The following is a 14,788-nucleotide window of genomic DNA, read 5'->3' on the forward strand; positions in this document are numbered from 1 at the left end:
AAAGTTCTCCGAAATCGGGTTCGCCTGGTGTGGGGCAAAAATTCAGACCTTTGCTCAGAAGAGAGGTCTGAGCTGCGGTAAGAGTTATGTCGGACAAATTGATAACATACTCAGTGTTCACTTTCGGGGTGGGTGTCCCCCTGGAGTTTAATAAATGGTCATTATTATTATTTACAGAGTGATGGATTGCAGGAAATTGGTGTGTCCTTAGTTCATGAAGGCTCTGATCAGCGCTTCTGTAATTAAGCCAAACAACTACAACCCCCTCTTAGTCCGGTCTCACAGACGCACTACAGCTCCCTCTCACCACAAAGAGGAAACTGGACTCACCCAGAAGCGATTCTTAAAGGGCCCAGCAGGCACACCGTCCTACTACACTCAGTTCTAGTCAAATAGCATCACTGATGAGGTCACCGCTACACCGAAACCGTTTCATTTGGTAGCGTAAAACCCGGCCAAACAATATCCTGACCCTAAATGACGCTCCAGTGTCATTTTAGCGCCAAAACCAACCCTGCCCATATTCCTACTTGACAACCAAACAATGTCAACAAAGGGCCCGTCTCCACAACCGCGGGTAACATCACAAGGGACTTTCGGCGTCTCTCCAACAAGGCGGTGACGTCAGTCATAACAGTATTATCCACTGACCGAAGAGCACGCAAAACCCGTTCACAGTTCTAAAATGATTGTCCGTACATACATGATTGTGACCAAGAATAATGAAAAGCCAATATTTCATACTTTCGTTTTATAACCTACCCCCTGGATTAGAGCTTCAGTTTTATACACAAAATTACCTTGGTTGCTGCATAACATTGTTTACGGAGTATAATTAATAGTATAAAGCACTGTGCCTCATTTTTGTGGCAGCGGTTATGGTAACCATGATAAGTGCTTGGGTTAGCGAAAAAATATGGAAGTGGTCAAAAAGCAGTAAAAATCACATGGTTATTTCTGAGATATTTTGTAATAGAAATTGATACCCAGGAACCTCTGCACTGTTGCAATCGGTTGTCACACCAAGCCTTTATTGTGATGTTTGGCCTATTTCATATGTTCCAAGTGTGACATCTCCATTGTGTGAAACGTAAAGAGGGCTGACTTGTCCCGTACGCGGATTAGACCGTTGTGATTGAACTTGCGTCAATCAGTGTCAATACCGTTGTGTTGTATAGTAATTGTAAAACCTTTCTTATGAGTAGCACTGTAATGTGTAATTCTTGGAATTAAGTGTGCGAGATTATTGGAATTGGGTATCAGATAAGATACCTGTGAAAATTCCCACGGTCTACTTTTAATCCTCCATTCTCCCCAGCGTGATCAATTACGTCAGCATTGATGCGGCTCCTCATTGGATGGAGACGCATCAACGTTGCCCCCTGATTGGTGCAGACAAAGCTGCGCGTGAATACAAAACAGCTATCCGCACGCTCTCGGCAGAGAGAGAGAGAGAGAGAGAGAGAGAGAAGAGAGCGATAGAGAGTTATTCCAGTCTCCCGAGTATTTTATAATCACGTGCACGAATCGTCATCCCGACGAACTATTTTATCAATTATGACTTTGGTGTGTATAATTTTGTGAAGCAGTGTTAGAATAAAGGATCCGGACGTTAGAAGGCAAATTCAGGACTTATTACGTTTGTAACCTGTGCAAATACAACATGGCGACCTTCCCAGGACCTTCAATTCGTGACAGTGAGTCCGGATGCGTTTCAGTCTTGGAGCAGATTCTATTAACCGAGGACTCCGTTTTTCACGCCACGTGCTAGTGCTACTGCAGTCCATTATGTACATTACGTGTACACCTACGTGATTTCTAACTCGTTCATTTCATCGGGAGGCAGAATAGTGACGTTCGTTTGTCAATATAATATTTATAAAATCGTGAATTTTTTCTAAACTGTTCGTGACGTAAGTGCGAATTTCATTATATTTATATATCGTCACTTTTGTTATTTCTGTCACTGTGATCGCCATGAATCACTGTGAGTGTGAGCGCAGCATTTTTTAATCGATTGACGGACACCGTCTTCGTCAGTACGCATAGTACACGTCTATCTCTGTGTGTACCGAACCATTCAACTTCTACATCATGACATGTGCTATAACGTTCACGGATGATGTGCCCAGCAGCCAGAATACTCTTCAATTCGCCCTGATGTCTACTCGAGATCCGATACCGTTCCAGGCTCCAGCTGATCCAGCGTTGCAGTTTTAAAAGAGACATTTTATCAACTTTTTTGAAAGACATTTTATAAACTTTTGAGAGACATTTGTAAACTTTTTGATAGTCATTTATATTAACTGTTTTGAAAGACATTTTATAAACTAATTAGTAATAGGACAATATTTTTGTGCATCATTTCAATTTTGGCAGAGTATAGTACAATACTTTGCAATATCAGTCGATTCATAGCATTTAATGCATTTAATCTTAAATATTCACTCGTTATTGCAAACTGACTGGAACCGGACCCCGAGGATTTTGACAACTGTATATCTATAATATGAACTTTGTTTAGCTTTGCCCTGTTACAGCAAGATAGACAACGGACCAACCCAACCTTTAATGTTGCATTTCCTTTTCAGAAGAAATTAACTTTTGCTTCCCAAATACCTGACTTTTTATTCCTTCATAACTAACTTTTACCCCTTTACAGTAATAATGGAAGGGCCAGCAGATCCAGCACCACCTGCTTTCAGGGGCACCGATTTTCTACCTCCTTTGTTTGATGGTGAAGTGATCGACCATGACATTTGTCATGCACATATCTTATCGTTTATGGACTACCTTCACTTCCACAATCTCCACGAGCCAGCAAATGCTGCAGAGATGATTCATATCATAACATTGTTCAAGGCTAGACTTCGTGGCAAAGCACGTCTGTGGGCAGAGGGAAAAGTTTTCCCCACTATCGCTAATCTCAGAGCACAGTTTATGCAGCGGTTCAGTCCAACCCATTCAAATTTTGCCAATGTCAAGCATTTTCATTCTCTTTCCCATACCCCAGGCGATTCAGCCGAAATGACTCTCAATAAGATACGCTTAGCAGCCCAGCGTATTCATTATAATGAGGTCCAGGTTCGGGACAAATTCTTACAGGTTTTGCCTACCAATTGTCAGGCAGCAGTCATCATGGCTGCCCCTGCAGATGCAGACGTGGCAGTTCTCGTTGAACGTGCTCAACAATATTTAGATTTTTCTGAGCCAGACAGGCCAACTACTGCTAATAAGCAGGTATCATTTATCACTGATCAGGTCCATGTGGCCACTGCTAGTGCATCCACTAACAGTAGTGCTTGCGCAGTTGACAGGCTTACTGAGCAACTTGCTGCTCTTCGCACAGAAGTGCAAGATTTGTCTATAGAGGTCAGGACTCAACCTCAGGTTCATTTTAGTCAACCACAGTCCAACTCTGATACTGGTGCTCGTACATATAGCTCGAACTACCGTTCAAGTTCGCCATCTCCTGTGAGTCATCAGTCTAGACGTCCTAGTCGTAGTCCGGCTAGAGACCGTTATCGTTATAGTCATCGTGTATCCAGTAGATCCCCATGTAGGGACAGTCGTCGTTCTCAGGGTTCCTATGGTATTTCTCGTTCTGGTAACTCTCCCCGTCGTGCCACCTCCAACATTGTCTGTTATTTCTGCCACAAACCCAATCATGTGTGGAGAAACTGTTATACTTACCAGAACATGGTCAGTCGTGGGATGAACCCTACTTTCATGCCCGTAAGGCCTCCAGCGCCACCCTTTTCTCCGTCCCATTATCAGCCATCAGATAATGGTCAACAGTTTCGTCAGGACACTCGATGTCCTCAACCCTACCCGTTCCAATCCTATAAGCCAGATAACAGGTCTAGGTTTGATCAGTACTCTGGACCACAACAGCAAAATTTTTAGATAGGAGAAGCACTAACTGCCACTTAGATGCCTCTCCGACTCTATTTTCTGCTCAGCATTCTGGTGATCAACATTCTAGTGATCATTTGTCTTCATCGTATAATCCACATTCTGAATATCTTGGTGAATCCTCTGCTGACATTCAGCTCACTTCTAGGAATTATGCCAAAGGTTATTTACCCACAGGCCAAGGTTTGGTCATTTTATTTGATTCAGGAGCCACTGAGACTCTGATTGGTTTGGAAACTGTAAGGGACTCCCCCTATTTGTCCAAATTGCCCAAGGTTGATATTAAACCAATCAAATTTCGTATTGGTAATGGAGAATTTTTGTTTGCAAAACAGGCCATTAAGCCTAAACTTACTATTCAAGGGAACCATTTCAATGTATACAGTGTCATAGCTGAAAATTTCATTGGTCCTGATATTCTTTTGGGTACATCTACCATGAAGGAACTCAAAGGTTCTTTGGATTTCATTACAAATTCGTTCAAGGTCAGGTCAAAGAAGGCTTGGTTACGTCCTACTGTCAATACTGTCATTAGACCAGGTCAGGTTAGGGTCATTCATGTTAAAGGCAAATTGCCCCATCACATGAAAAACTCGGCACTCATATTGAATTCATCGTCTCATTTGTCTAGGTTTTGTCCTTCAACCATGATGGTCAAATTAAAACACGGTTTAGCTCCTATTCGTATTTATAACCATTCTCGTAAACCCGTCAATATTCGGTCTGACAAGCCTATTGTCTTCACCAACTTGGATGATTTTATTCATGTAACTCAAAGTTTGTCTCCAAGCTGCCTCAAGCAAAATCAACCCTGTGCTCCGTCACAACCACCTGTTGATGATCAAGACTCGCATTTGTCAGCTAGGGACATTTTAAGGCGAGATGTTAAATTAGACCATAGTATTCTGTCTACGCCAGAACAGGCCAGTGTGTATGATATTTTGGAAAACCATGCTCCAGCATTTAGTCTTCGAGGTGAGGTTGGGACTTGTCCCAATTTTGAGGTGGACATCCATCTCAAGGATGAAACCCCTTTCTATATCCGACCATATCCGGTCGCTGAGGAAAACAAACCTCTCATTGATAAGGAACTTGATAAATTAGTCAAGTTGGGCATTTTGCATCAAGGACATACATCATATTCCAGTCCAATTTTGCTTGTCAAGAAGAAGGATTCTACTGAGAAGCGCGTTGTAACAGATTTTCGGTTTTTAAATAGTCGAGTTCATTGTGCAAATCAAGATTTCACTCCTTTGAAAACCATCTTAGCTAGAATCGGTCAGTCAAATTGTAAAGTCTTGAGTGTCATAGATTTGAAAAGTGCTTTTCATTGTCTACCTTTGTCTCGTAGGGCACAGGCCTACACCGGCATATCTGCCTACAACGGTGGTCGAACTTTTTACTATCGTAGACTTCCAATGGGTTTGTCCATTTCTCCGTCCATTTTCTCTCAGAAAATCAATGATATCCTTTCTAATATTCCCAACTCTAATCTCTTTTGCTGTGCAGTACATGATGACATTCTCATCTTCAGTAAAGATAAGAAAGAGCATACTGTACATCTGCAACAAATTTTCCAGGCTTTTGTTGATCATTCTTCTTTGGTTCAGATTGTAAAGTCAAAGAAGCAGCCACCGACCACTAGGTTGCAAAAGCTGCTTGAGCGACTGTCTCCCTATAGTTTTCAGTTGTCGTACATGCCAGGCAAAGAGCTTGTGTTAGCTGATTTCTTGTCACGTGCTCCTCTAGATGATGATACTGAGTTAGATAGGATTATGCCAATCGCGTTCCAGGCACAATCACCTGTTATTTATGAATTAGAGTCTCTTTCAACCCCTGTTCAGGAGCATGCATTTTATACACTGCCACTTCCTGAAAAGATTGTTACCAGGTCATATGCAAAGAAAATGAACATTCCTGTGCCTCTTCTGCATAGGCCAAAACCAATTCCCAAACCACGAACACATGTTCCTTGTCAGCAGACAGTGTCTGTTGCACCTACACACACTCCTCTTGTTAATGGCATTCAAAACAATGTGCCACCAGTATCTATACTTCCAAAAGCTCCACGTGTGCCCATTGTTACATCAACAGTGGCACCACCAGTGTCAGTGATTCCATTTGTTCTCCAACAGAATGACAAATCTCAATCATCAACCAAGGTTGCTGATGAACCTAGGCTCATTGATTCCGCTCTTCCTCCATCTTCTGTCGTTGAAGAGTATTCAGATGATATTTTAGATCTCCTGGTTAGACCCACACCATTGGTTCCAAGGATTGATAGCATGCATACCAAGCATGTCCCTGATCAGGCATCTCTGAATAAGGTATTGAAGATCATCAGACGCAAGGTGATTCGGGATTACAATCTCCCTATTGAGGCACAACAGCTTAGTACCGCACAACAGACATCTCCGTATTTTAAACCCATATATGATTACTTAGTCCATGATATCTTGCCAGCAGATAAGAAAGCTGCTAGGGTCGTTAGCATCAAATCTGAGCAGTATCTGACTTTCAATGGCATTCTGTTCAGGATTTTCTTTCCCACCAATTCTGAGAATTTCTGTTTTCAATTAGCAGTTCCGGAAAAGTATATAGATACCATCATAGGCCAACATCATGGCTCAGGTTTGCTTCTGGGACACGGAGGATGTACCAGAACTTATCTCACCATTAGGAAAAATTTCTATTTTCCATCTATGTTCCAACGCATTGTCTCGTATATTCAATCATGTGATAGGTGTCAACAACTTAAGGGAAAGTCTGATACTATGCGGACATTTCATGAACGCATTCCAGCCAGTTTTGAACCATTCCAGACCATTAGTATGGATTTCAAATCCATGCCCACATCTCCATCAGGTTACCGTCATATGCTAGTGGTGACATGTGCCATGACCAGGTTTGTTGTGGCCGTCCCGCTAAAGACAATTGACGCCCCCACTGTTTGTGAAGCCCTTCTCCAGAAGGTGATTACTCTGTTTGGCGTCCCATCTGTAATTGTGTCAGATGCAGCAGCATCTCTCACCGGTCATCTTGTTGAATTACTGTGTGCGACACTTGGCATTCAACAGAAGCTTGTCTCTGTAGAAAACCATGGTAGTCTTATGGCTGAACGGCAAATCAAATCCATTGCCGACCTCATCAAAGCAAATCTCCTTGAGTATGGTGTTTCTTGGACTCAATTCGTGTCCACAGCAGTGTACACATACAATTCATTTTCAAGTGCTCACTTGGGAGGTTACTCTCCTTTCTATTTGCTCTTCTTGCGTGAACCAGCTGATTTGTCCACTTTGAATTTCAAACCATGTCTAGGTCTCTCACGGTCACATGCTGAGTATGTCCAACATCTGCGACAGAAATTTCAGAATGTGTCCAAATGTATGCTGCAGCTCCAAGAGCACCAGCAACTGTCTCAAAATGCCAAGATTGCTAACAAACTTCAGAAATCTCCCATCTATGCTGAAGGTCAGTTGGTTTATCTACATAAACCCAACACTACAGGGATGACGGCCAACACAAGAAAGTTTAAGACTCTTTGGGTTGGCCCATTTGTTATACACCAGGTTTTGGATAGGACACACTATATTATAGCAGATTTGAAGGGAAACATCATTCCTGATATCTTCAATTTTGCAAGGTTGAAACCAGCATTTTTGAGGGCCACAGGTCAGAAAAATGTAGCCCATCTCCAGCAGTTGCAAAACTTGCTTCATAAGGCAGACAAGGCACAGGATGAGAAAGCTGTGCATGCTGCTTATGCTTTGGATTTCACTGATGAGACAGGTTCCGCTCATGAATCCACCACCTATAGAGGCGACATCTATGCCTCACAGGCTGAACTTTGTGATTTCAATATTCATTTGTCTCATGCCGAGGGTAACCATGGCATGATTGCTCCCTCTGTGTTGTCCACTAAGCAACAGGATGATTTGTCTCGGCTCACTTGGCAATCTCCCTCAGAGTTTGATTACACCACTTTGAAACGGGCGCGTTTCAAAAATGGATGCCTAGAACTCTTGCTCTCTGTGCCTTTTGGGCAGAAACAGTTTAGCTATTGGTGGTCACCTCAATTTGAACCACATGTTGTCAGCATTGTCCAGTTTGTGTTAAGTGCCAAGGATATAAGATGTACAGGGTGTCCCAACCCGTTAAAAATGTTCAAAGATAAGACCATTCATGATAAGTCACATATTTTGGCGAAAAGCCAAGAGAAAAGTGATTAGACGACAATTTATTGAGAATATGGTTTGTATTTAAAACATCTCAAGTGGTTTCTTGTTGTCGTTGTTATGGTAATGATGTCATTTGGTGTTTACAACAAGACGTTGCTATATTGCTTATCAAAACAAATCTTTACGAGAATAATTATTTCACCCTCATTGCTATTTTTATAAAAGCTAGTGAGTTGTTAGTTGGATAATTGTAGAAACATCTATTAGCTATAGATGTGATATTTTTTTCTACTTGTCTTCAATGAAGCTTTGTGCAACAGTAATCTGTCTATTGAACAGTTTTCCAGTTTGAGTATTTTATTATCAATACTCTATTTTATTGGATGTTTGTACGGCTACATGTTAGCAAAGCCAACTCTCATCAGTCTTGGGACTGATTTATTTTCGTGATGGGTTTCTGTCTCCAAGCAGTGCTTGTGGCAATTGCTGTTTCGAGACAGCTCACACAATAGTGTATGATTTAAGCAATTTGGATACTTTTGTGACAACAACATTTTTTTTCGTTGAGGTTTTGTAAATACGCGTGTCATCCAGAAGTTCTTCGAGTTAAACTTTATTTTCCACAGTTTTCAGATGCCTTGTCGACCGGTCCAGTCAGTTTAGCAATATTCCCAGCAGAGGTTTTGACACTTCATTGTATCATTGCATATTTTAACATGCTGTTTAGCATGAGATTAATGATTCAATGTATAATTATATTGTAACCTTATGCTCATACTTTGTCATGAATGAAGTGGTCATTCATTAGTAAGTGGAACAAAATACATATATTGTAACTAAGTTCGGCCGCTGGCTGAACACTGTTGGGAACCCCGAACCATATGATGTAATTTAAGTTCATTCGCTGCATGAACACCTCGTTTAAAGCCTTATTATCATTGATTGTACCCCATTCAACAATACTATGTGTTAAGCCAAAGTCATATTCCTCTAATTGTTTTTAAAAAAAAAAAATATTTTAACTTCGTAAAATATTTTACCAGTTCCGCGGGATGTTGTATAGTAATTGTAAAACCTTTCTTATGAGTAGCACTGTAATGTGTAATTCTTGGAATTAAGTGTGCGAGATTATTGGAATTGGGTATCAGATAAGATACCTGTGAAAATTCCCACGGTCTACTTTTAATCCTCCATTCTCCCCAGCGTGATCAATTACGTCAGCATTGATGCGGCTCCTCATTGGATGGAGACGCATCAACGTTGCCCCCTGATTGGTGCAGACAAAGCTGCGCGTGAATACAAAACAGCTATCCGCACGCTCTCGGCAGAGAGAGAGAGAGAGAGAGAGAGAGAGAAGAGAGCGATAGAGAGTTATTCCAGTCTCCCGAGTATTTTATAATCACGTGCACGAATCGTCATCCCGACGAACTATTTTATCAATTATGACTTTGGTGTGTATAATTTTGTGAAGCAGTGTTAGAATAAAGGATCCGGACGTTAGAAGGCAAATTCAGGACTTATTACGTTTGTAACCTGTGCAAATACAACAGTTGCATTATCCTAAAGTCGCTGCGTCATCCGTGGGTTGACCCGTGGCGTCGCCCTTCGTGGAGAGACGTTCCCTTCGATGACGCAATTTGGCGTCAGATTTGGTGGGCAAACTGGGTTGCGCATGTGTCCCCATAGGTGGCGACATATAGTGTGTTTGCGCGTTTGGCTCGCCGGGTGATGGTTGCCTTGAAAACGGTTTCGAAAAGGTATTTTCTCATCAGTAATCAGTGCGGGAAAGACGGAGTATGGTGCAGGTACCAAAGTGAACCCTGTGACACTCTGCTGGGCTTAATTTGACAACGATGTTTTCCGACAACTAACATGCTTTTTCATAATGCGACTGGTGTTAAAGGGACAACTTTGGCATGAGATTTGCATTGTGAAACACGAACTAAGGTGTGGACATATTAACTCTCCTTAACCCGTTAGCACTCTAGTGTTTTGATTTTTTTTCCATCTGTTCCTCCAGAAAATTGCCTAAAAACTTTGAGTAACAAGACTTAAGTCCGGTTACTCTAAGCAAAAAATGAGCAATTTCAACATGAAATTTGTAGTGATGGATAACTCAATGACTGAGCAGATGTTTGGCTCCGAACATTGGCTCAAGTAGAATGATGTTTTGGTTCAGCACGTTCACATCAGATGTCACTACTAAATCATAGGTGTTTGAAGGAAAAGCTGCCGGCATCGACGCATGTTTGGAGTGCTAAAGGTTTTAAGAGGCATGAAAATCTGGCACTTTTCAGCAGCTGGTCGGAACTTTTTGGGGTTTTGTCTTCAATAAGATTAAAGGGGAATACCAGTTCTTGCAGGTGAGAGGGTTAGATCAAATAACCCGACAAAAAAATAAATTGAAAAACTAAAATTTCTCTCAAAAATTTCTAAACTTAAGGTAAAACCACTCGAGAATTGGCATTTTCTTTATTTTGGTTCATTTTAAAAACCCTTTTATCAAAATCATCTGAGATGATCCATGATTTCATATCAATTTGTATGTTTTGTATGACAAACCGCATTTATGGTTGATAAGTTTATACCAGCTCTTGTGTTTATATGAAACATATATATGTAATAAAAACAATATAAATATATTTGTCGACTTTTTTCTTTTCTTACCGCAGGACCTTAAAGGGACAATATAGGCAGCAGCTAGGCAGAGAGGATAAAGTTACACAAAGTCGCCAATTGGGGTCTCTCACATCTCACAGTACGTTGAAATGATTCATTCTTGTACGGGGAATATATTAAGTGCTATATCTGACATAACCCAAGGCCCTTATTGTGTATATTAGTCACCTGAAGATGGCCAAATTAGCTTCTCTGCTCCTGCCTATAGTCCCCCTTTAAAGTGAATTCCGTCCGAGCAATACAATGCCTTTCCCTTGCGTCAGTCGTCATCAGAGCAATTTGTTTATCATCATGGAGCAGGGGGTTAAATTGGCCATCTTCATATGACTAATATACACGGTAATGACAGTAGGTCATGCTAGATTCAGCCCTAAATATATTCTTTGTGAAGCGTAACTGGCTTCGACGTGGTGCAAGATGCTAGAGACCCCTATTGGCATTTAATGTAACTATCTTGCCGTGCACTTCAATGCACACCAAGGATTCCGCGGTGACGTCACGGTTTTTCCAAGATGGCGCTGCAGATTGTAAACAAACCCGATCCACGGCCAAGGGAAAATCAAGTCATCAAATAAAGTTAGATATTTCGCATCAAATCAGATTTATTAGTACTTTTCTGCTATGAATAAGTTATCATTTGAATAATGGAAAGTGCTGTTTTGATGGGGAAAAATAGGGTTTTTTTAAACCAAATAGCCGGGCACCGATCTTCCAAAATTAGCGATGGTTTCAAAAACAGTCTCCCAAATATGGGGCAATCTCTTCATTACCATAAATGCCATAATGGGATTTGGAGGCGTGGTTACAGATTTTACAGGTTCGAGACCTGTAGAGCCTAAAACTCGCATAGATCCCCATAGATCCCCTCTATTTGTCGAGTTAGCGCCCCTGTGCTGTAAGATCATGCATTTTCGGACACTAGAACGAAATATTCCTGCGGATATCGCGGTTTCGGTGATGATTTAAGGAGAAATTGACTGTACTTAGTGTTGTATGGGACAGAAATGAGTTCATACTTCATGAATACATGAATATTTCATGATAATGGTCGGGCTTCCAAGTCTTTTTTATTCGTGGAAGTTAATCTGCTCTGTAAATTTTATTTTACACAGGAAGAATTCATACTAGGTATTGCAATATTTCATGTCTATTGGTGTTTTTTTGTACAGGAGCCCACCAGACAGTGGGACGTGCAAATATGTTCAGTGCTAGTGCTGTCAGTAGACTGAATCTGATTGGCCATAGCGGTCAGTAATATGGGATGTGATCACGTGATGTGACGTCACCGCGGAATCCTCCTGAAATGCAGTGTAATTTCAATCTACATGTACTTCTGGTTAAGGATCTGGATGTCTGCCAAAAACCAGGGCAGTCCCTGTGGGCGTGGGAGAGAGACGAGACGTTGCTTCATTTCACAGCCTGATTCAATGCGCCATGAAGCATATCAATGCTTTCCCTGTTCTCAACACGCCGTCCAGACTGGCAGAGTTGTCTGAAGGCCAATATGATTGTGAGTTACATCAGTGCCCGTCACCTCGGAGGTCGTGGGTCAGACTCCCTGCTGGTTCACATCTTTAAGCAACAGAGATTGCGACACTCGGGGACAGCGTGGATTTCCTCCAAGGTATCTGGATACCTCCCACATCATTACAAATCGTCCAATATTATTTATAGAGCTATATGTCCCAGTTAACATGAATTTGATATTTGATCTTGGAAAGCACTGTAAAACCATCCAAACCAAGATCATCATAGTTTGCTTCGATCATTTTCTCCTCCACATCGGGCAGAGTAGCTGGGAGAAACCCATGGTGTTCGACTATCGATTCATCTCAAATCAGTCTTATGAGGACAAAGTCACAACCAGAAGACGGGACGAGTCCATTTTAAAGGGACAACTTGGGCACCGGATTTAGGTGGCCAGGAGGATGGTGCGCTCACTCGCCACTATGTGCCACCACCTGTAACATCCTCAGGCTTATCTCTAATAATAACTTTTGCATGTTTTGAACACGACCCGTCAATGTTAAGTTACATTCTGTTCTAGTATTTATTACGTCCAGCACCCTTCTTGGGTGCTGGATGTACTGATTTCACTATAGGAAAGATTATTATCATTATTCTCACAAATTTTTCAATTGGGACGCGAGATTGGCCTAATAGCCTGGTACCACTGGCCACCGTCAGACGACGCTGTTGTGTTTGACCTATTTTGACTTTTGTATTGACGGTATTGGCCTAACTACTAAATAAATACCATGACTCCTCGCTTCGCTCACATGTCTATCATAGGTATATCTAGGTCTGAGTTGTAAATTCATTAAAAATTTCTAAACCTCTTCGATGTTTTTGCTGCATTTTAGATCTCAAAACTTGCCCGTACTGATTGTAAACAAAGCCACGTGGCATTCAGCGCTGTTGTAGCTTTGTCATCACTTCCTCATGTTCCTTTAGGTACCGTATTAATTACATTCCCTTTTTGTATTTTCTTCCTAATAAACGCATGAAATGTCACATGTTCTACATGATAAAATATCAAAGTGTTGCTAAATTGTTTTTTGTTTTGCAAAGTTAATTGTTGCAAAGTTAAGTAGCGGCAATGAATGGAAGAGCCATCGTTCACGTGACCAGGATCTTTGCGCGATCATTTTTTTAGTATTCATGAGCGAACACGAACGTAGTGCCCAATTAAATCAATTATACCGGGGTATATAGAATTTGCTATGTAATATCATTGATTGTAAATATTCTGAACTAATGTATGATGCTTCTCAGCTATGAAACTGTCTGTAATTTTGATGATACCGTAATAAAAACTAAAAGAAATTATCGTTTCTGGAAAAATCCTATACACCTTTCCAGAAATGGGGCGTTGAGTGTCCGAAATAGTGATGTCATAAGGGGAAACTAGGCCTTATGGTGGAGGGACAAAGGAGATAGTCATGGTTGACCAACACACTTGAATGCCTTTAATGACGGACAAGGGGGAAAGACGTTGCGGAACAGTTTTTGGAACATAATAAATACAGCCAAATCTACTCCCCATTATGAATTGGGAAGAAAATTTACAATCCCCGACCGGAAGTGTCGCCAAACAGACATTGTCTGTCCTAGAAGAGGAGGGCAAAAAGATACCTTGAATTTTCTTGCAATGGTTGTGGACCTGATCTAGGCCTAAACTTCAAGGAAGGCTAATTCCCAAAAAGCATGTGGAAAGCCAAAACAAAGCATGTGCAAACCCTTCTTGCATGTCAATTGAGATCGCAAACCTTCATTACAGGAATGAGAATGTTCAGGTTTTTCCCCGATTCCAGGTTAACTCACTACAGTTACGTGGCAAAACATTTGCCGCATTTCTGCAAAACCCTCTATTTCTCCTCTCAGTATCTAAACCCCAATATCTGCACCCTGGTGCTGGACTCAAATTTGCTAAAAGCAAATATCAAAACTCTAGTTGCAATTATGCTTTTCAAAGAGTCACGGTCCTGCAGGAAGCCATTTTTCTACGAAACATATCTCATGCCTAAGTTGTCCCTTTAAATGATATACTGAACTTCCAGTGGTTTTGCCTCCGCCCATACTGAACTTCCAGTGGTATTGTCTCCGTTACCTCCACCCATACTGAACTTCGAGAGGTATTGCCTCCGCCCATACTGAACTTCCAGAGGTACTGCCTCCGCCCATACTGAACTTCCAGAGGTACTGCCTCCGCCCATACTGAACTTCCAGAGGTATTGCCTCCGCCCATACTGAACTTCCAGAGGTACTGCCTCCGCCCATACTGAACTTCCAGAGGTATTGCCTCCGCCCATACTGAACTTCCAGAGGTACTGCCTCCGTTACCTACATCCATACTGAAATTCCAGTGGTGTTACCATTGTTACCTCTGCCTATACCATTGAAGAAATACGCGCATTGTCTGTAAAGCTTAGCAATGTCAATGCATCGAGGGTCAAGATGTATAAACGTGGGCGGAGTCGTAGTCTGTCGGGATACCAAGTATGGCCTCTAGAATT

Source organism: Lineus longissimus, chromosome 12 (genome assembly GCF_910592395.1).
Source record: "Lineus longissimus chromosome 12, tnLinLong1.2, whole genome shotgun sequence".
Taxonomy (NCBI): Eukaryota; Metazoa; Nemertea; class Pilidiophora; order Heteronemertea; family Lineidae; genus Lineus; species Lineus longissimus.